This window comes from Ambystoma mexicanum, chromosome 13, assembly GCF_040938575.1.
Source record: "Ambystoma mexicanum isolate Mex_15411 chromosome 13, UKY_AmexF1_1, whole genome shotgun sequence".
NCBI lineage: Eukaryota > Metazoa > Chordata > Amphibia > Caudata > Ambystomatidae > Ambystoma > Ambystoma mexicanum.
In genome coordinates, this window is record NC_090938.1 from 18172381 (window position 1) to 18192474 (window position 20094).

The window sequence follows — 20094 nt, forward strand, 5'->3', positions numbered from 1 at the left end:
AAATCAGTTTATTGCTCTCTGCCTTCTCCCTATCTAGGTGGCTTTGGAGGGTGACTACCTGCTCGGCACATGCCCTATTGAAATCTAATTGTTACTCCAGCTTTTTCTGCCTCTGCAGTAGGGAGTCCAAACCTTCTTGGTACTCCTTCTGCAAGGCCAGAAATCTGGTATCCTGGTCAGCCTTTTCCTGTTGCAGCACATCCATATCCTCCTTTATTTTAGTGATGTACTGTCTGCTATCATTTTCTGACTCCTGGCTCCTGAGCAGCCTCTGCTCAGAAGAGTCCAGATCAGATTGGGCCTTCTCTAATGCCATCTGTTGCCTATTTACCAGATCTTGGCCTTCAGCACATTTGTCCTGCATGGCTCCTATATTTAGATACAAATATGCCGCTATCCTGGCAATCTTATTATGTTCATCTTTGGCTTTAGGGGCCATATATAGTTCGCTCAGGGCCACATGTAGGGGACCCTGATCTCTTCATATATCTGACCCTGTTTCAGTGACCTGTTGCGCGATTGCCTGCAACCAGACCGTTTGGTCCTGATGAGTCCACTCACCTCTCACAAATAGCTTATGTAAGAAGTGCTCTCTGGCTATTTTGATGTCTACCAGTGTCGTCATTCTGGAATTTGAGTTCCTTCCTGACTTACAGAACTTTGTATTTTATTTTTGCAAAACAGACCGTTTCCTTAGAGCGTTCCTTTGAGGAGTGGTTTACAGCGTAACACAGCGTGGTGATCCGACCGGGTGTATGTATCTTGTCAGTTAGCACACTGTATTAATCTGCACAAGTGATAGATCTAATCCAGAATCCCCGGCTACGAGCCCCCAATTTGTTAGAGGATTCAATTCAACACTACAGCTAAGTCAATGCCTAGTCTGGGATACTGAATGGAAACCCTTATTGATATATCTTTATGTCCAGTTCATGAGTTCTGGATGACTACCCCTATATAACACCCCTCTCTTAGAATCCCCCTGACCCCACTGAGCCAAGAAGAAGTCCTGTTTTGCAAGTTTAAAAGGTTTATTTGAGAAATAAAACTAAATATAGATACCACGCTTTTATAATAAATTAATAATCGATATCGCCCTTATAAATATAATGTTAATCAACAATGGGTAATCTGACACTAGCACACTTCTTTATAATCAATGAGGAGTTAGTATAGGATGGATATAGTAGCAAAAATACTTTTATGATTTCAAGGGAAAAGCAATGAGGAATGAAATGCAGTACAGAAATACTTGATATGATTTTAGCAAAAGATAAGATAATCACTTTTTCTCTGGCAATTCAGCCCCCTCCCCTTTGCAATGTAAGAAATGGAAGGAGATGGAAGTAACACACACAGTTCTCAGGAATGCAATCAAATACAATACGAAATTCAATTCCCACCCCAGAAAGCTTAGAGAAAACCGGTATGAGTTTTAAAACACAGGCCCAAGTGCTTTGAATGTGGTGGCAATGAAGCGAGAAATATGCTGAAAATGCTTTTAATTCCCTTTAGGAGGTTCAGAGTGAGTGAGAGATACTTGGGATGAGCTCAGGCTCACTTTAGCAATGATTCAGTGATGGTTATTAAGAGGAAAACAAATTTTTAGCAGAGGAAAGCAAAAAGCTGCTATCTTTTTACAGGTGAAGAAATCAGGCCAAATCGCGGCATAATTCGGTGAATCGGTTCTAGCTTCATTGGAAAGCTGTGATTCTAAGCTTTCAGAGGAAAGTTAAACCAAGTTCCTAGGACAAACGGTTCCAAAGATATGAACGATTTTGTAAAGGTTGTTTTTCGGATTTAAAGTAAACTCAAAATGACAGGTGACAGCTTGCAGCTGCAGAATTGACAGGTGACAGTTGTGCAGCTTTAAAAATGACAGATGACACGATTTCTAAGAGGCAGTTCTACTTAGGTTAAAATAGGTTGGATTAGATTATTTTAACTAAGAGATTGGTTCTGCACAGTTCTGCTAGGTACTCACAAGATATTTTGTGCAGGAATGGGCCTCGCCACGGATCTGGTCAGGTTTTGGACTGGACTCCGGTTCTGGTCTCGGCACTTCACAGCGATCTGGGTCACTGGTTCTGCTCACAGCGGTCTGGGTCAGCTCTGCTCTGCTGGTCTAGCCTCTCTGGATTCAGCGGCCTCTGGTTCTGGATACTGCTCTGCTTTCCGGTCCGGATCAAGTGGATTCTGGGTGTAACACTGCTTTCTGGGTACTGGCAAGAGTTCTTGGCAAAAGAATTCAGACAGCTCGCCCAGCTGTGGAAGAGTTTGCAAATGATTTTGAGGCCTGCTGACAAATACTTTTGCTTGCAGTGGGCCTTCTTGGTTCAAAGTTCTGTAGTCTCTGTTTAGCTTGGAAGTCTAAGTGTTGGATCTCTGGATGTGAAGTCGTCGGTCAGCATGCTCCGCAGCAAATGGAATTGAATGTCTCTATCTGTCCCAGTAGTCTCTTTTTATGTGTTTTGAAAATGGGTGTGTGCCTGGGCCTAGCTAAGCCTGCCCCTCTCTACTTGTCGGTCAGAGGATCCTCCCCTGGTCAGTTTGCCCACAAATCTATATTTGATTCAAATACATCCTTCCCAGATATACAATTTGTTAAAATTACATGTGCACATTATATATTCCTTATGGTCCATGCTTGTCCGCCTCTGATCTTCCTGGGGGCTTGCATTCAAAAATGACAACATTTTGCGCTTTTTAACTGGTTTTGCAATATCGGACATTTTCCCAAAATTACACACATGTGCGCAAGGAGTATGGACATTAATTGATGAAGTGTCAGATTTTTAACATGCAGACATTTGGAGTGAGACCCTATTTTCCGCTAGCAACCCCCAGAATACACTACAGGGTCCTAACGCCTCTCAAAATGTTCACAGAAAAATCACAAAAATAATGATATTACTTATATAATTCTGATAAGTCTGCACTATGAGTTATCTATCTTTTTAAAATTATGCCCTGGTCAAAAAGGGGTGTGGCTTCCCACATCACAGGGTGGAATAACTGGTTTATCCACTTCCCCCAAGCTCAGCTGCTAGCAGAGGCACTGCCCCTCCCAGTTTCCCCTAAGAGGAAGCCACTTTACGGCCCCCCCAATATAACATTTGCCTGAGTCCAGGACAGGCCTTTGTTCAACTCCCTGTAGTCCCCAGCTGCTCCACACCTAATCTAATCAGAGAGGTGACAACTCCTTTTGGCATGGGGAGTGGTTGAACAGGTTTCAACTCCTGTCGGGGGTAGTTGTCAGGCAGAATCCAGTTTCATTAAGCCAGGTTTCAGCTAAATGTCACTTTTTGTTCCCAGTTTTCTACATTCAAATCAAAATGACTATTTTTACATATACATTAAATAATTACTTCCTTCAAGTCATTTCAGAATATAGTTTTACATTGTATCCACCTCTTAGCAAGTCTTTCCTTGGTCTGGTTTTGTTTCATTTGTTCAGTTTTACACAAAAGTCTGGTGGTTTTAAAACGCCGGCTTTCTGATAGTGGTGAGTACTGGTAAAGCAACCATTTTTGGGATTAAGAAAATTAATTCCCCACAGTTCTGGGTTGCTTTTGGCAATCAGCATTGCCATTCCCAATGGTTTCAGGCTACTGTGTGTGTCGCCCAATGGTGGTTTTAGGCAGTGCCCTCCTGTGCTCACAACATAGGCAAAAATGGGTGGCAGCCTATTCTTCATGTTTTCCCTGTGCACTCTCTGGGGAGTTCTGGCCATCATGATGTTTTCCATGCCAGTACTGCACAGTTTTATGGTAGGGCTTGGATGCATGGGTAAAAACATCCCACAAGCCGCATCAGGGAGGACGGGCACTGGGGTTCAAGGCAGCACACAAGGTGGCTGGTGCATCAGGGAGGACGGGCCCTGGGGTTCAAGGCAGCACACAAGGGGACTGGTGCATCAGGGAGACAGGCACCAGGGCTCAAGGCAGCACAAAAGGTGGTGTGTGCATCAGGGAGGACACGCACCAGGGTTCAAGGCAGCACACAGGGTGGCTGGTGAGACCCCCCTGGAGCAGTAGCCCCAATGAAGGGTGCGTGACGTGAGAGGAGGACGAGTTGGAAACCACGGTTGCTCCTGTCATGATGGAGGACTGCCGCCACACCAGTGTGGGCATTTTGTCCTGGACCAGGTCCACCCTCCAAGAGAGAAAGCCCCTGTATATCCTGACATTAGGGCCTTGGACCTCCTCCCCCACTTCTATACTGCCAAAGCGCCTAGAAGACGGCCTCAAGACCAGTACATCAGCCCCGCATCCAGGCGCAAATATATGACAGTACTGAAAAACGGACGGTAGAGCTGGAGACCACTTAGCCTAGCTGTATGATATAAATAGATTGGGCCGCGGGCGCTGGCGGACCAGGGCGGTCGAACGGCTGTCAGATCACGCGTGTTATGTATGTTGTGCCCTCTTAAACATCAATGTAGCGCAAGTATGGGCCCCCATAATGCTCATTACAAGTGGGGAGTGCGGCAATGTACTGTACGCACCTACGTAGCCTGAATTTACCGATCTGTGGGCAGGCAGCCGCCCGCCCCCTCCCTCCTCCCGGGGGGGGATGGGGGGGCTGAAATGCATCCCAGGAACCCGAGAAGACTTGTATTGACGGTTGTGTCAGAAAGTGTCACACTTTTTTCACTTGTACATTTCCACATGGCCACTGAAGAGTAAAGCTGTGGTGCTGGGTCTAGTAGGGGGCGGGGGCGGGGGTGTAGGGCTCGGCAGTTTTCTCTTCTTTCTTTTCCCAGCATCTTTTTTTTTTACCTCGATTCCTGCCAACCGATAGGTTGCAGAAACTCCAAAAATCTCTGTGGCCAGAAGGGAGCGGGCGATCATCTGGTCTGTGATTTCCTGTGAGAGGAGGAGGCCGGGCTGGGGAGACAGAGCGAGCCTTAGCAGCTCGGCGCCGGGAGCCTCTGCACGGCACCCTCTGCACGGCAGCCTCTGCACGGGAGGGCACAGGTAGGGGGCCCCGAGAGCGAGCCCCAGCAGCCGCGTGCACGCGCGCGCGCGCGACGGCCAGGGGTCCAGAGCAGATCAGAAAGGGGGCGCAAGCAGGACGACCAGAAAGGACACCCCACCAGTCCAAGAGGGAACTCAACCAAATGAGAGAAAATCCAATATTGTCAGAGAGAGGGAAAGGACACCTAACCAGTCCGACAGGGATCTCTGCCATCGGAGAACCAACCCCAAATATGAGAGGGTCAACCTAATGAAGTGAGTGCAATCACAACTATCAGAGAGGACACCAACAAATCAGAGAACTCACCTATCCAAAGTGAGTGCAAGAGCAAAGGACCAGGCCAACAGAAAACTCAACCATCTGACAGCAAACCCAATCATATCAGAGAGGGAGAAGAACAAGCCACTCATCTGAGAGGGAACTCAGCCATCCTACAGCAAACCCAACAGTATCAGAGTCAACCCCGTGAAGTGAGTGCATTCACAACGTTCAGAGTGGACACCAACTAATCAGACTGAGAACAACACTATCCAAAGTGAGTGCAAGCACGACCATCTGAAAGCACAACCGACCAGTCTGACAACCATCTGAGAGCAAAGCCAGCCATATCAGAGTGAGTGCACTTGCGACAATGACAGGACCCAACCACCCATGATCAAACCCAACCAGATGGGGGACGGAATCAGAAAGAACATTCAACCAGTCGGACAGCTAACTCAACAAAGCGAGAGCGAACCCAAACATATCAGAGAGTCAACCATACACGGCAGTCATAGAGGACAACCAACCAATCCAATCAAGAACTCAACCATCCAAGAGCAACCCCAACAACGTCAGAGAGTGAACCAAATACACAGAGTCTAAGCCCGACAGGCACAGCCGAAAACTCAACTATCTCAGAGAAACTCCAATGATGCCAAAGTGTGAACAAGTGATATGCGCAGGACTCGAGCGATCCATCGCAGAGAGAACCTGAGAGGGAACCCAAGGATATCAGAGAGAGTATACACCCAATGATCTGGGAATGAAGTCAAGTGGAGGAGAGAAGACGCACACCCAGAAACCCAGGTATGAACGTACATATCGGGGAGCAGATCCTAACAAATGAGAAAGCACAGCCGTCATACTGAGTGGCTTTTCAAAGACAAGAGAGTGCCCTCCAACATCACAGAGGGCAGCCAGTCTCAGAATGCACCAATGGTGTGAGAGAGAACAAAGCTTAGAGAGCACACACACCTATTGATCTGAGAGGGTGCCCGATAATTAAGTAGTGGGCCCGCTAAAAATGAGAGTGTGCCAACAAGAACTCAAAGCACACCCAAAGTAAACTGCAGTGATCTTCAGGATAAGAGACTGAACTCAGCGATTTGTGGGTGAACTCAACATCAGCACGTTTTTAGAGAGAACACACAAAGGAGAACACATAGATAAGTAAGAGTGTGTGTCCAAAATATGAGGAGAGAAGGCAATGATGTGAGTTTCAGCTGAGGACTGGAGAGTGCACCAATGCTCTAGGAGCCCACCTGATAACCAGAGAGTGAACTTACAACTTGAGAGTGCACTCAAGGGTCGAGTGCATGCCCAGCAGCCTGAGAGTGGATCCAAGAACTGAAGACCAGAGTCAGAGAGGAATCCGGACCCTCAGATTCCAGACGCAGGCCGAAGTGAGGCGATCCCCATAGGATTAGAGGATCCCTGAGACAGTGGGAGTCGCCCTGTTGCACACTACAGTGAGTACCTGCAAGGCTGGGGGCGCTGGTGGCTGACCGCACTAGGCCTCACTATGGTCATGGAAGTGGAGTGTGCGGATTGCGGTGGGATATTTGCACACGGGGCGCGTGGAGAATACTGCACTGGGGAAACATGGGCCTGGCCCCCCTCCACGGGTTCTAGTTGAATGTAGTGCTCCCCACTCTTCCCCTCCCCCATTCATTCTGCCACTTGTGCATGCAGCCCCCGTTTTGTGCTGAATGTGGCTACACAGGCCCCTCAACCCCACTCTTCCTACCCTCTCGACACCCTCCTTGGATGTCCGATTCTCCCAGCGCTTCTTCTGCACCACGTGCGAAAATAAATCCTGTCTATTTATATGATCACCTTTTTATCATTACTTTCATAGTCAGCATCAGGATTTATGAGTCCAAAACCACACACCAACCCAAGGATGTGCAACAGCATGAAGCTTCTACGCGTGCACCCAAAGGGGAGAATGCACAAGTATGCACGCATTTATTCAGATACTGTGCACAGATTAAATACAAACAGTGCCAAGTGTATGTAGGGAATTTAGTAGCATACAGAAAACATGTGCATGTTGTGTATAGATGCCCACACTGTGAACAGGGCATCATGTAAGCAATGCAAGCACTGTGGGCTCGATTTATGGAAATGTGCGCAGAAATCCCTCAAGGGCCGCGCGCCGAGTAGGACACTGCACGAGACTGCACGCCCCGCGTATTCACGGAATTCCCCGACACGCCCACATGCAAAGCATGAACAGCCAGAACAGCTACATGTTTTGAAAAAAATTAAAATTGTGTTTGATGCAAGCATCTTTACAATTTGTAAAAAAACACAAATACTTTTATAAATCATTACAACTTAAGAAGTACAAAAATTATAAAAACGCACAGTACAGTTTGTAAGAACAAGAAAGTATAAATATCCATCATAGATAATACGACAGTTATTAGCAAAATACAATTTGAAAGAGCAAGAGTGCACAAGTCCATGTTTCAGATTTCAAATCTCAAGTAAGAGAAAAGTAAAAAAAGAAGAAGACAAAATATCTAAATATCCATCCTCGATAATACAGCAGAGTTGTAAACAAAAGTACAATCTGAGGAAATAAGAATACAAATATCCATGAATCAACTTTCGAATCACAACTATTTTTACATTTCTTTTAGGTTGATCGTTAAAAAGTGAGAGTGACGCAATATAATAAGTACCCACATTCGATATTCAGAGTGTACACACAAAGGGAATACGTTTTATTATTTGGCAAACTTATGATCACATTATGACCCAAATTCATCTAATTTTGTTTGAATGCAGGATAAAAAGCGTGTTAGCGCTATGATTAGGGTGTTGTTATCCCCCCACATACAAAAACACCAGAATAATTCTAGTAAGAATGTTGAATTGATTAGCAAATATTTGCTCAATATAGACAAATTATAACATTGAAGAGACACTAGCATAGTCTCATTAGAATGCGTAAAGAAGTTAGAACAGCTACATTTGCGCGCTACCCCAGGCGCGAATACACGCACCATTCAAACAGTGCGTGCGGTCCCCCGTAATCAGACCTGCCACTCGGGCACCCTGCACGTTACTGTATCCGGCACCCCAACAACATGTGTATAAAAAATCATAACTCAGCAATAACTCGGGAAATCTGCTTGCGAACTCCCGTAAAACGTTCCTGCACTCTGCTACACTGCTAATGCGCACCCCTAAGTTACATTGGAACCCTGATTGAGTACACGCACCCCAAAATCTGACATGCAACCCAATCTGCGCGCTGCAAATCCTACGCACAAGTGTACTTATGCTTGCCTTCCGGTGGCGGATTGTATGAAGGACTTGCATGGCCATTTACCAGCTGAGACGTTGCGCAATCGAATCCATGAATGCATCTTGTGCCACTCAATTGTGGGCGTGCGAGGGACTGCCTGCAGGTCGTCTCTCAGAACACCCGCTTTTTCGCAAGTTCTTCCCCATTTTTGGTGTTCCGCCCCCTTCCCAGCCCTCTGCACAAGCCAAGCCCACATTCTGATTGGAGTCGAGCGTAGGGCCGACAGCTCGCACAGACGTGCTGAGCCAGCGCAAACTCCACGCAAGTCCAGGAAAAGTACTGCGCATTCGATTCAATGAATCGACGAAGGCGGATTTGCACGCAGTTCCGTGCGCTAGTACCCTATTTTCCAAACATATAATTCCATGATTCGGGCCCCAAGTACAAACAACGCACGCTTTTCAGTAGGAGCACAGTGCACTCAAAAGTTGCACACACATGCAAGCAGTGCATATCTTGTATCTAATTACACACATACAAATAGTGTGTGTTTGTGTGTGCACACATTGTGCATATTCTGGGCCTGATTCAAGACATTTTTTCCACGGTGCAAAGTGACTTTTCACTGTCAACAAACACCCTGATTTATGGAACAGTGCAAAGTGTCTGTTTGGTGTGCAACATCACTTTGCATGGCAAAAAGACACTATGCACTGCTCCATGAATCGGGGTGCAGGGGCGCAACGAAACCTACATTTTGGGGGAGGGCTAACTCTTCAAATGTTGGGGTAGGCACTACAAAAGGCGGGGGAGGGGCAAACTTACTTGTGTGGGGGTATCTAACTTCTTTATGCCTTCTAACGAGACTATGCTAGTGCTGCTTCAATGTGACAAGCAGTTAACTCGCTTACGGCCGTGGGGAATTTTTTGCACAGTTCAAAGTGACTTTGCACTACTCCAAAAATGACTTTAGACAGACTTTGCACTTGAACAGTTTCATGAATCAGGGTTTGCTTCGGCAGTGCAAAGTCCCTTTTCCGCAGAGCAAAGTCACTTTGAACCATGCAAAAAATTCCATGAATCGGGCCCTCAAGGACTGCTGTGAGAATGAGCTGGCTCCTGTCCCCAATACCCGTCCAATCACTCCCCTGGCATGCAAGTACTAACCCCACATCAGGACTTCAATTGCCTAAAGCTGTGTGCATATGAATGCAGGTGCTAAAAGTGAAATTATTTACTTTTTTAAAAATGTATTGTGAAAACTGGTTGCTCTAGACACCTTTACAGAAATTACACAGAATTGTCAAATTGCTAGATTAAAATGAGCATCCGAAAATAACAAGTAAATGCTTTATATTAGTAATTGCAGGGACTTTGTTAACAGAGAAGCCCAGGCGCCGGTTAACGCCTGTGTCCTATTCTGTCCGGCCACGGCTCTGGAGGTCAGCCAGCCCAAAATTTCAGAGGGGGGCTGAAGCCCGGTGAGCTCAACGGTGTTTCGCCACTGTTTGTTTGTTTTTTGTTTGTTTTATTACTTGTATTGCGCGCCAGACCCAAAGGTATTAGGGCGCATTGCATAAGATCACTCACAGCTTATTTATACATAAAAATACATTTACACATACACTATAGTTACACATATACAGTATATTTGCAGGTATGAGATTCAGACTCTAGGCTGACATGCTGCAGCAAGTGTAGTCTAGAGAGAAAACAAAGTTTGCTGGAATGTATGCATGGACGTGGACCAGTTTGTCAAAACGTCATGGGTCCACTTAGAAGTCAGCGTCTTTAAACCACTTTATTAGGCTCTATCAGATTTTTTGGTATGAATGCTCAAGTCTAATGGGGGATGGTAGTGAGTTCCAGAATTGGCCTGCCTTATTTCGTCATTTCGTACAGCAAAAATGACCACTTTCACTGACTTTGCTCTGCAAAAATACACCTTGCACAGTTCCATGAATCAGGGTTTGTGTCGGCAATGCAAAGTCACTTTTCAGCCGTGCAAATTCACTTTGAACCGTGCAAAAAATTCCATGAATGGGGTCACAGTATTATATATAGCTGATCTGAATCCACCTTCCTCATGGCGAGGAGAAGAAAGAACCCTTAGGGAAGGTTTAGGTCTTACATGGTAAGCAGACGTGTATTCTATATAACACAATCTATTTCCTGGACCGGTGCAGCGCAGTTTTACTGCTGGCCATCTGCAGGCTCCTTTAGATTTAGGCCCTGATTCATGGAATTATCTGCGTGGAAAATCAGGACCCTGTTTGTCGATTCAAGGAATCGACTGCGCAGGACTTTTTTGCACTTTAAGCGGACTTCACGCAGGCTCAGCACGGCTCTGCAATCGGCCGCGTGCCTTTGCTGTAACTTCGCGCAAGGGGTGGGTGTGACGTGCGCAAGGACCGGAGTAGGGGCGGAACATGCAAAATGAGGAAGAACAAGGGAAAATGTGGGCGTTATGAGGGACGGGCAACAGGCAGTCCATAGCACGCCCACAAATGTGCACGCCAAAGCGTATTCATTGATGTGACTGTGCAACATCTCACCTGCGAAATGCCAACGCAAAGCCCTCAATCTTTCTGCCACCCGAAGGTAGGCATACAGACACTTGCGCATAGGATTAGCTGCACACAGGTGAGTTCGCATATCAGATTTAGGGGTGCGTGCATGCAGACGGGGTTCCGATCGGATTTAGGGGTGCGCGCAAGCAGCGTAGCGGGGTGCAGGGACGGTTTACAGGGTTTGGCATGCAGTTTGACCGAAATATGACATGAGTTACGGAAAAACAGTACACATCTTCTCGGGCTGTCAGTTGCAGTTACGGGGGTCCCTGTGCAGTGTCGCTGATGTGCTGACTTGGTTGTGGAAGACCCCATGCCGTTTTCACGGGCTGCATGTGTTTGTGTCCGGAGAGGCTGCAAAGGTGGGCAAATGTAGATGTTTTAGCTTTGAGTGGGGGCGTTTCGGGGGCAATCCGACCGCGACTTGTTGATAGGCCTACTTTGCGGGAACAAATCCATGAATTTGTGGAGCGTGTAGATTTCCTTCTGCACGCAGGCTCAGGCAGAGTCCTTCTCGGCATGCAGGCTTGGCAGGATCTCTGTGCACTTTTCCATGAATCGGGCCCTTGGTGTAGGTTCTGTGCACACTCCTTGCAGGTTATGGGCACGTTCTATACAGATTATGCGCACATTCCAGGAATGCCCCTTGCAGCTTCACGGCAGACTCCTGGCAGGTTCCGGACACATTCACTACCAACAAAGCGCACATTCCTGGAATGCTCCTTGCAGCTTCACTGCACACTCCTTTCAGGTTCTGGGCACATTCTATACAGACTTTGCACATATTGTGGGAATGTTCTTTGCTGCTTCACTGCACACTCCTTGAAGGTTCTGGGCATGTTCCTTAAAGACTATGCACACAATCCTGGAATGCTCCCTGCAACTTCACTGCACTCCCTGTGCAGGTTCTGGGCACGTTCTGTACAGACAGTGTGCATATTCCAGGAATGCTCCGTGCAGCTCCAATGCAGACTCCTTGCAGGTTCGGGGCACATTATGTACAGACTATGTGCACATTTCGGTAATGCTCCTTGCAGCTTCAATGCACTCTCCTTTCAGGACACGTTCTGTACCGACTATTGTGAGGGGTCAGTAATGCAAGGTGGACAACTGCTTTTGATTTTCTCAACATTTGACATTTTATTAATACAAAACAGTGCAAAGAAAACCTATTTAAACCTACTCTAACAGGGACTTCCCTACCTAGTGTAGGTTCTAATCTAAGGGGAATTCTCCTAGCATATACAAAACTGGCCCTCACCCTGAACAACAAAACAGAGTAAATCATAAACAACAGAAATGATTACCAAATAACTAGTGACTTGGACAACCTTCACCTGTCCTCGGTAGATCCTTTCCCCAGGATTGTCCCCAAAGTCAATCTCTCCAAGTGTTCATAGAGAAAACAAAGTCTTGAAACAGTTCTTGAAAAGTTCCAAAAGAAACAAAAGTTCACCCAAATCAAAATCCACTGATAACAGTCTTTGTCCGCCTGTTGAAAGGTTCCCCTATCAATTCCAATAAAGAAACTGCACCAATTGTAATCCTGGATATCCCCTTTCCAGGATGGAATTGATATAGTTCAAAGGACAACAGTACTGCTCCTGCTTCAACCACTGTCTCAATATTTGTAGCCTCTGCAGCGTCTTTAATCTAATTATCAGGATGCTTCTTCTTAGGGTGTTGCTCTCCTCTCGTCAACTCCCTTCTGCTACGGCCACTGTGGAGGCAGTCTCTTTTGCTCCACAGTGTTATACTGCTTCAGCAAACCTCAACACAATGTTTTCTGACAATATAACCAGGTTACTCACCATAGTCACTGCCTTACTCCTAGTCCATAGTCCCCTTTGCTCCATACTTATGGGACATTTCTCCATCCTGTGGGATGGGAGTGGAGCACTTTGTAAAAGCATCAAAATGTTGTCCTTCCTCTCTTTTACGCGGGGTACAGCATGCAGCCGTAACCCCGCCCATCTTAGCTCCGCCAAGTGCATCGCCCATCAGTCCTTTTCTATCGCCAGGTCAGAGACCTTTAAGCAATAATAGAGGAACCTTATTAGTGGGGACGGCGGGCGTATGGAGGAAAGGGGACTATGGACTAGGCGTAAGGTGGTCACTACGGTGAGTAACCTGGTTATACTCCTACGTCCCGTCCCCTTTCCTCCATACTTATGGGAGATTCCCAAGCACTCCTCACAGGAACTACGGGTGGATGGAAACCCCCTACTGGAAAAGGTTCTTCAGCACAGCCTGGCCAAACTGAGCATCAGATCTGGAGCTCAGGTCCAAACAGTAGTGTTTACAAAACGCTGATGGGGAGGTCCAGGTAGCCGCTTTTGCGATGGTCTACCGGGGGACATATTTTTGAAAGGCAATCGCAGCTGCCTTGCCCCTTACCCGGTGTACATGAATCCCTTTAGGAGGCTGAAGACTGTGGACAGTGTAAGACTCCGTAATACAGGCAGCGATCCATCTGGAGATAGTCGCTTTAGAGGCCTATTTAACATGTGGATTACCAAAAGTCACCAATAGTTGAGAAGAACTCCTAAATTCAGATATCCTGTCCAGATAGAACTTAAGAGCTCTTTAACATCCAAGCAATGCAAAACCCTCTCCGCTTCTGAAGCTGGGTTTGGAAAGAAGACAGGCAGGGAGATTGACTGATTCAGATGGAAATCAGAAACCACCTTTGGTAGGAAAGAAGGATTTGTCCGTAGGACCACCTTATCCTTGTGGAAAACAAGAAGGGATGCTCCACCGACAGAGCTTGGAGCTCACTCACACGCCTTGCTGAAGTAACAGCGACCAAAAAAAGACACCTTCCATGAAAGGTGCTTAAGATCTACCATGGCCATTGGTTCGAACGGCTTATGGCACTACGGCGTAAGGACCACATTCAGATCCCACGTCGGGTGCGGCTTGCGAACCGCAGGGTAAAGACGCATTAGACCCGCAAAGTGTCTTCTAATCACTGGATTTGACAGTGAATAGGAGCACTGATCCATGGATAGATAGGTGGCTGCAGCCCAAAGATAAGTTCTGCATGACAGAACATGAATGCCCGACTATGCTAGGTGAGAAACGAAAGACAGCACAGTGTCAATCGTAGCCACCCTGGGTTCCAGCTGTTTGTCTAACACCAGTGACAGAACCAAAGCCATTTGCTTCTGTACTGAGACCTTGTTGAGGGCTTTCTGGCTGCCTGGATAATGCGCATGTTGTCAGCAAACAGATTGAGATGCTCTAAAGATCTGAACTCAGGCACAATGCCGCCAAGCTGAATGATTGTGGGGAGGGGTTCCACAGCTGTCGATCCCTCTGGTGAAGCAGATCGGGAACCAACAGGAGCCTGATCGGTGCACACACAGACAGATGTTGAAGCTCTGAGAACCAGAACCTGGCCAGCCACCACTGAGCTATGAGCAGAAGAGAACAGTTCACTGTGATCCTCAGCTTGCAAATCATCCGATAAATCAGAGGCAGAGGCGGGAAAGCATAGGTCCTCATGTTGTGCCAAGGAATCTCAAGAGCATCCCCCAGAGAGGAGGCTCCCAACCCATTTCTGGAGGCATACAGAAGAAGTTTCTTGTTTGCCGATGTTGCGAAGAGGACCACTTCCGGAGTGCCCCAACACAGGAATATCTGTGAGAGGATCTCCGCTTTCAATTCCCACTCGTAGCTGACCATTGTCCACCGACTGAGGGCATCTGCCATGACGTTCAGCTGGCCCGGGATGTACACTGCTACCAGCCAGACACCATGCCGAGCCGCCCATTCCCAAATCTGGATGGCCAGATCCACAAGAGGGGGAGACTTGGTGCCCCCCTGCTTGTTGATGTAAAACATTGACACCGCATTGTCTGTGCGGACATGGACCACTTTGTTGGCAATAACCTGCCTGAACGCCTTGAGCACCAGGAAAATCGCCAGAAGCTCCAGATGATTTATGTGACGGAGCTTGTCTTGGGGCGACCAAAGGTCCGAGACCTGAAGAAGATGCAACGTAGTACCCCACCCCAGAAGGGAGGAGTCCGTCGTGATCGTCACCATCGGAGCGGGGTCCTGAAACCCTGCACCCACCAACAGGTTGCTGAGAGCCAACCACCATACCAGGTCCACTCTCATAAAGGCCGGAATCGATATCATCTTGGAGTCCGGATCCACAGCCTGACACCAAGAATTCTGAAGAGCCATTTGCGTCCGCCTCATCTTGAGCCGAGCAAGAGCCAATGAGCAAGAGGCCATGAGCCCCAGAAGCCTCTGGAACCACCAGGCCACTATGCTCTCCGACTGCGCACACGTGGCCAACAGATCCGCCATTCTGTCCCCGGTCAGGTAAACTCTGCAGTCGATCGTGTTCCAACGAAAACCCAGGAAAGTCAAGTCCTGAGATACCGGCATGGAAGATTTACGCCAGTTCACCGACAGCCCAAGGTGGAACAGGAGCTGGAGGAGAGACTGAAGATTGCGCGCGGCTTTCAGCGGGCAAGGACTGCGTAACAGCCAATCGTCCAAATACGGATACACATGGATACCCTGAAGCCGAAGATAAGCTGCGATAACCAACATCATCTTCGTAAAGACACGCGGTGCTGAGCTGAGGCCAAAAGGGAGCACTCAGAACTGGAAGTGCATCTCCCCCACAGAGAAACGCAGGTATCTCCGGTGTGGATTCCAGATCAGGATATGCATATATGCATCCTGAAGGTCCACCACGCTGAGCGTATAGCCCTTCTGTAAAGAGGACTTTATCTGACCAGGCATGATCGTCTTGAATTTCTCTTGGGGTAGAAAAAGATTGAACTGGGAAAGGTCTAGGATGATACGCAGACCAGTCAGGTTGGATTTGGGCACTGTAAACAGCCGGGAGTAGAAACCATCCCCTCGCTCCCCCAGGGGAATGGGTTCCACCACTCTGAGATCCATTAACTTCTGAATCTCGGCTCTGAGGGAAGCCGATCCAGATTGCTTGAAGGGAGCATTGATGGGTGGGGTAGGGGAAAGGGGTAGGCGGAAGCCCGCCCGAGCGACTGACAAGACCCACCGGTCCTCGGTGATGGTCTGCCACGCCTCCCAATGAGACGCAATGCGTCCTCCCACCGGGGCCTCTTGCGAGCGCAGAAAACCCTCATTTAGCTGGTTTCTCAGTGGCGGCACCACCTGAACCTGAGGAGGAGGCTGAGGAGCGGGAGAAAAAACGATTCCGATGCTGCCTTCGGCGGGAATTTTCCGAAGGGGTGTTAACCCTGCGGGATTTTCGATCTAAAAAGCCCCTGAAACCAGAGGATGGCCGAGGCTGCAACAACAATCTCTGAGTTCTAAAGGGTGGTTTTACCAGGACAGACAAGGACCTGGCGGTCAGAGGTCTGTCCTTCGTTTTGGTCAGGTCCACATCCGTTGTAGAATGAAAGAGCTCCTTGCCATCAAAGGGCAGATCCAAAACGTCATCCTGCACCTCCTTAGAGAACTTGGTGGCATGCAGCCAAGCCTGACGAGAGGTATCCACGCCAAGCATAAGGCCCTGGGCCGAAGTGTCGACATGATGCGCAGCAGCCTCCACCAGATCTTGCGCCAGGACCCTGGCATCCTACAATCCCGCCCTAAAATCCTCAATCTTTTCAGTGGGAATAAACTCCTCAAATCTGACAGACCTTTCCACATTTTCATATTCGCCCCCGCTAACACCAGTTCTGCATTGGCTTGATGCAGTTGCAGGGCTGAATTAGCGAAAACCTTCCTCCCCAGGGAGTCAAGAAGCTTATCCTCCTTGCCCAGGACCTGTGTAGCCGTCGTAGAAAAGGATGCCACAGGCCTGGATTGTAAAGTGGCCGCAGCCACTACTGTGGAGGAGGGGGGCGGATATGACGCTAAGGTCACCTCTTCCGAAGAATGGAGCCTGTAGCGCACGTCAATCTTCTTGTAGACAAACAGTCCAGAGTGTGATTTCTCCCAGACTCTGCAGACCTCAGCCAAAACGTCTTTCTGCAAGAACAAGCCGATGTGCTCCGAAGGAGACAAGGTGAACGCCCCCGAAAGCACGCCCACGGAGCGGGTGCCTCTGATACTGGGACATCCAACAGACACATCATGACCAGCACCCGGTCGTGAAAAGCTCTGATAGAGCGGGGCTGGTCTTTGCTGTCCTGATCGCCCTGCACGTCGTCCGACAGGTCCGGATCAGGCTGAGCCGCATCGGGCACCACAATGACCTTGTCCACTGGGGACAGCGGAGGCAGGGGTGGAAGAGTCGGGGGAGGCCCCGCAGGCAAAGGCGGTGTCGGCGGAGCCACAGGAACCGCAGGTGGAACTGACAGCACAGGCAGGCATATCTCCCTAAACAAGGCTCGAAAGTACTCCTTCATGGGGTCGGAATGCATACGTTTTTGAAACTTGCCGAAAAAGGCGTCCGACGACGACGATTTAGGGGGGACCGGAGGAGGCCTCTCATGAGGGGAGTAATTCCAGGGACACAAGGGAGAGGGTTGCCAAGAGGGCCCTTCGCCTGTGGTGTCCACATAAATCAAGGGCGCCGATGCTGCAGGCAGCGAGACATTGGGCTTCATTCCGAGTATGGAGGTAATCATGGCGCTATTTGCGCCATGACTACCTCCAATACCGGTACCGAGTCCGCCCTCGTTCAATGGGGACTCACCAGTCTATTCCAACCTTTGCGGGACCGGTAAGTGCCCATTGAAAAACCCATTCCCCATTCCCATTTGAGCCCCCATAGGGCTCAATGGGAAGGGGGAAGGCGCTAATAACGGTACCGTAAAACCAGGCGTTAAGGAAGGGACCCGCTAAGGGAACTTGGAATAGGGCGCAAAGGGATTACCGGCACCGGTGTCCTTACTGGTGCCCGGTATCCCTTTGCGCCCAACTCGTAATGAGGCCCATTGTGCGGTAGGGGCATCCGAGCATTCCAGTCGTAAACTGGATGAAACGGATGTGCACAAGGAACCGATGTTCACCCACAGAACCAACCCCTACACCTAAGGCCGATTGGCGTAGTTGTAAGGGATGTATCCAAAATGGCCAACTTGGTCTTGGCGAGAACGGCAGCCATTTTGTCAGCACCTGAGGAGAACTGCGACACGTGTGGAAGTGAGGCAGGGGTCCCCACAGGTGGGTCAGGGGTCTTCATTTTAGCCTTAACACAAGGAACCTCGGCCGAGCCGGTACTGTGTGGCCTAGGATGTTTCTGTGGCATGCTAATAGCCAAACTAGCCTTTGCAGGAAGGACCTCGGCACTGCCGGTAAAGGAGGAATTACAGTTCAAAAGTTCACTCCTTGCCCCCTCAATAGATCTGGAGTCACCGCAAGAGCGGGAACGATGAGGAACACCTCTCACCGACAAGACCTTAACAGGCCTCTCAGAACTGTTGGTCACCTTAGCCTCTAAACGAGGGACCTCGGACCTGAGTCCGGTAAAAGCCTCTTCACGCCGGGCCTTGAACTTCCGTTCAGTATCCGCAACCTCAACCGAGGCCTCGTTTCGCACCCCGGTGCTTTTACGGGAAGTTCCAATCAAGCAGGCTTCGGAGCAAGCTCTGGTACCCCATGCTTCAGTAGAACTGGGCCTACACACAGCCCACACAGGAGGGGCCTCGGAATGTAATCCAGTGTCAACAGGCCCCTTACGGAGACCCTCGGAGAAAATTCCGGTACACTTTTTAGGCCTAGACGGCACCTCAGGGCAAGCCCCGGTAACAGTGCTTTTGACGCTCCTCCAAGACCTGGAAGACCCCGGGAAGGAGCTCCCCCGGCCGGGGTGCCCTAAAAAGTAAAGAACTCACCGGGCGTTTCTTCTTCTCGTTGATAAAGGATTGAAAATGCGTAGGGGTAGTGCGCTGAAACACCTCCTCCCATCGCTCTAACCAACGTTGAAGCTCCTGGACCGAAAGGGAATGGCAATAAAAACACAAGTCCCACCGGTGGTCAGGACCCAAACACTCTAAACAAAGAGGATGGGGATCCGCCCTAGCGAAGCGTTGCTGACAGGAAGAACAATTCAGAAAGTCAGGCTGAAACGGCATAGACAGACTATCACGCGATCGCCAGCAAGAGCCATAGAGGAGGAAATTGGAAGAAAAAACCTTCCACAGATGCAAATGTGTCCAGTCTCGAACGAGCGGAGAAAAGGACTAATGGGCGATGCGCTGGGCGGAGCTAAGATGGGCAGGGTTACGGCCGCGTGCGGTACCCCTCGTAAAAGAGAGGAAGGACAACGTTTTTTGCAAAATTTTGATGCTTTTACAAAGTGCTCCGGTCCCGTCCCACAGGACAGAGCAATGTCCCATAAGTATGGAGGAAAGGGGACGGGACATAGGAGTATTATAGACAACCATATGTTCTGTCGGCTCTGCTGCAACTTCAAACTTAATGATTGTTAGGCAACTTAAAGACAAGACTCTTCGACCTACACAGGTAGGCATGGCACTCTTCCTTCCTATGCCACAAGGAAGGGGCAGCCTCTCTGCCTCTTCTGTCTGTCTTACTGTTACCAAAAGTAATCTGCTTTGCTGGCAGACTACTTCTTTCTCAGATTCAACGGTCTATGAATTCTGTCTTCTTACAAGCACCCAGCTCTCTTCACCAGCTTTATGCACACCTTCTTGGTTCCAGTAGCTACCCTGAAGCTGTATTGCCACTCTTCCAGCTTTGGATAACCTTGTCACCCATGTATCAGAGGACACCTGACCTTTAGCAACTATAACAACTTCAAAAGACAGGTGGTTAGATTTAGTAGGGCTGATTTCACTGTTGAAAGGATTTGTCTACTGGCTTGGGTAATGCTTGCTCTTCTTTGTACTTCTGCAACTTCTATCGTTTTAAAATACTTCTTCTGGATGTTACAAGATTCAAGCCTCCCAGGAAAAACACATTTATATAGACGCGACCACACTTTGATAAAGATTTTTAGTGTCAAAACAATGTAAGGACTTGTATTCCCCTTCAATTATGCAGAGAGATACTTTGACTCTTGTCGGGAATCATAATTGTCCAGACGCGATTTCTCCTTGATGT

The 20094-nt window shown here is 48.5% G+C and overlaps 1 protein-coding gene across 1 annotated transcript in view; it reads left to right on the plus strand.

Annotated features, from left to right (window-relative positions):
• Window positions 1-4830: 4830 nt before the first annotated feature.
• Window positions 4831-20094, plus strand: part of LOC138520746 (zonadhesin-like) — a 220749-nt gene continuing 205485 nt past the window's right edge. The window contains exon 1 of the mRNA XM_069633029.1: window positions 4831-6710. The gene's annotated coding sequence lies outside the window, so the exon portion shown is untranslated. The remainder of the gene's footprint in view (window positions 6711-20094) is intronic.